This window comes from Eurypyga helias, unplaced genomic scaffold (genome assembly GCF_000690775.1).
Source record: "Eurypyga helias isolate BGI_N326 unplaced genomic scaffold, ASM69077v1 scaffold29897, whole genome shotgun sequence".
Taxonomy (NCBI): Eukaryota; Metazoa; Chordata; class Aves; order Eurypygiformes; family Eurypygidae; genus Eurypyga; species Eurypyga helias.
In genome coordinates this window covers 6,651-9,696 of record NW_010264164.1, presented here as the reverse complement: position 1 = coordinate 9,696, position 3,046 = coordinate 6,651, and positions in this window count along the sequence as shown.

Genomic DNA, 3,046 nt, shown 5'->3' with positions numbered 1-3,046 from the left:
TGTCCTTTCTTCATTTTTTCAAGTTTTTACAAAACACGTTTTCCTGCAACCAACTGCAATAAGGTGAATGTTGTAAAAAGAACAGGTTTCCTTTTCCTTTTAATTTTTAAAATTTTTTAATCTGTCTGTGTCTCTTAAAATTTTCTCCAACTTCTGAAAATCCAAAGTGAAGGAAATGCAGACAGTACTTTTTTTTTTTTCTTTCCCGTTCTTTGATAGTCTGTATTCATCCTAATACCAAGATATTGTATAACAATTCCAGACTATCAAACCAAAGTAGGAGGGGAAAAAATAAGATTTAACACACACACGTTCCAGTTTTTTTCTCGTGTTCAGTTCATAAAAGTAAAGAAAGAAGGGAATACATGAAAACGCCAAACTTCTGATGCTTGATTTTTAATATTTTCAAATCCAAGGAAAACCTGGAATGTTAAAAGCAAAACTAGATAAAGACATGAAAGCTGTTCATGTGTTTCTTTGGTTATGAAAAAGGCCACTTTTGGTCAGGCAAACAGAGCCAGAGGTAAACATCTGTCTGGCTTCATTTGAAATACCTTCAGAATGGCAAGTCAGTTCTTGTGGAGAGTTCATTTTCTCCATGAATAGGAGGTGGCAATCACATCTCCCCTGCTTGCTTCAGCCTTTCCATGAGAGACATTAGTCTCATGCAAGGCAACAGCATCTGACTTTGGTTACTATGGCAACCGGTTGTGTGTAGCAACGATTGTAGGATCTGGGTCCAACCAGTCTTGTTCATCCTTTTTGTATTTTAGCTGTCAGAGTGATCTTGTAACACGACATGTCTCATTGGGTAATGTTCTTTATTCCCAAAGAGCTAATAGTCTTCTAAGCAGCTTTCAGTTTTTTAAAAAACAGCTTTCCACGGGTACCCAGGCCTTCTGCTCTGTGGTGTTTTGACTACCCATCGCAGCTTGAATGATCTGATTGAGAAGAATCAGCTTGGGTTTCTTTTTCACTGAATATTGCTGTTTATCTGCTGTCACTTTACATGCAACCAGGGCCTTTCTTGGAAACAGGAAGAATTGTCTGTGGTCTCCTCAGCTTGGTAACATATCTTGCCAGGGCCAGTAGACAGGGTCAGGATCCGTGAAGGGAAGAGCAAGACCAACAATACCCATTTACCACTTTTTCTGGGTCTGCCAGCCCTGATGGGTGACATTCAAGCTTCCACCTGACAAAGGTGTCAGGAGGGTGGGTGGGGTGTGGGGGAGCTTGACGTAAAAGCCGGGGTAGGTGAAATTGATAAAAACCTCTGTGTTTTAGTAAGGTTTTAAATTCATATCCTATGCTACGAGTGTGTTTCAGCCTAACAAGACCTTTGAAACAGGTTCTAAACTCAAGCCAGACCTCTTCCAGAGTGCTTTGACTTCACCTACAAGGTGCGGCTACAGGAGTTTCATGTGTGCATGGATTATAAGGAAAATGCAAGCTGCTCTTCTGTGCCACTCTGACAGTGAATGCAGTGGCTGAGGGTCCTCCTTTGAGATCTCATCTCATATTATATGAGGTTTTTAATAAACTTAGAAGATGGACTTGTCTAACTGTGCCCTGACCCCATTGTCACCTCTTGGTTTCTTCTTGTTCACATGAGTCTGCATGGACCATCTTGATGTGCCTTGTCACCAACTACACCAAGAGCTCAGATGTGCTCCCTGATCAATCTGTACGATAGCCCAATCATTTAAAATGAATCTAGTCATCCACCCACTTGCATTTGCACAAACACAACATTGACTATGGCTTTCTGGTCCCGCCCTGGAAGCATGTGGAATGAACCTCTTTGACCATCCTGGCACATCCATGCCATTCAGTCACAGCTTGCTAGAACAATGAATGCAAAAAATACACAGCTGGCATTTTATTAACTTGAAGGATTATACTTTCAGCAACATCCCAGAAAGTAGTTTATCTAAGATGTATCATCTGTTACACCCACATTTGAATTTCAATACTCATCACTTCATAATCAAAAACAACTCCAGAGAAAGCAGGGACTGCATTTATCATGTTATGCTGTTTACTACTGGAAAGAAAACAGAGGAGCATTCCTATTCTACCTTACGTATACTCTTTGTGTCACACTACAGTCTCTTGATGGATACCTCCACTCACTGCATTTTTCATCATTTTGGCCACACACGCAGGTAAAATTACTTAGCACAAGCGCAAAGCTATTGAGGGTGACAGTTAGGTCTTTAAGATACTTCAGGGACCAGTTCTTTGTTTTTCCTGTCTTCCCTTGTCTTGCCTGTCTTACCAGAGACCAAACATTTTGAGCAGAAGCTGTCTTTTACGGAGTGTATATGCATAGCCTAGCACAAAGTAGGTGAGAGGTTTTGAAAGCACTGCCTTTGACACCATTTCCCACAGCACCTCCTGGAGAAACTGGCTGCTCGTGGCCGGGATGGGTGTACTCTTCAACAGGTAAAAAACTGGCTGGACACTTGGCCCAGAGCTGTGGGGAATGGAGTTAAATCTTGTTGGGAGCCGGTCACACATGGAGTTTATTCCCCAGGGATCAGCGCTGTGGCTGGTTCCCCATAACATCTTCATTCAGCCAGGACCCTGGCGAGGGGATCGAGGGCCCCCTCAGTCCGTCTGGGAGGACACCGAGCTGGGGGAGTGTGGATGGGCCCGAGGGCAGGACGGCTCTGCAGGGGGATCGGGACAGGCTGGATCCGTGAGTGAGGCCACTGTGTGAGGGGTAACCAGGACAAGTGTCGGGTCCTGCCTTTGGGCCACAACACCCAAGGCAATGCTCCAGGGATGGGAATGAAAGGCTGGAAAGTTACCTGGCAGGAAAGGACCTGGGGGGTTGGTGTCAGCAGCTGAACATGAGGTGGCGTGTGCCCAGGTGGCCAAGAGGCCAATGACATCCTGGCCATCATCAAGGACAATGTGGCCAGCAGGACCCGGGCAGGGATCGTCCCCCTGTGCTGGGCACTGGGGAGACCACACCTTGAATCTCGGGGTCAATGTTGGGTTCCTCACTCCAAGACAGACACGGAGGGGCTGGGCTGGGGCC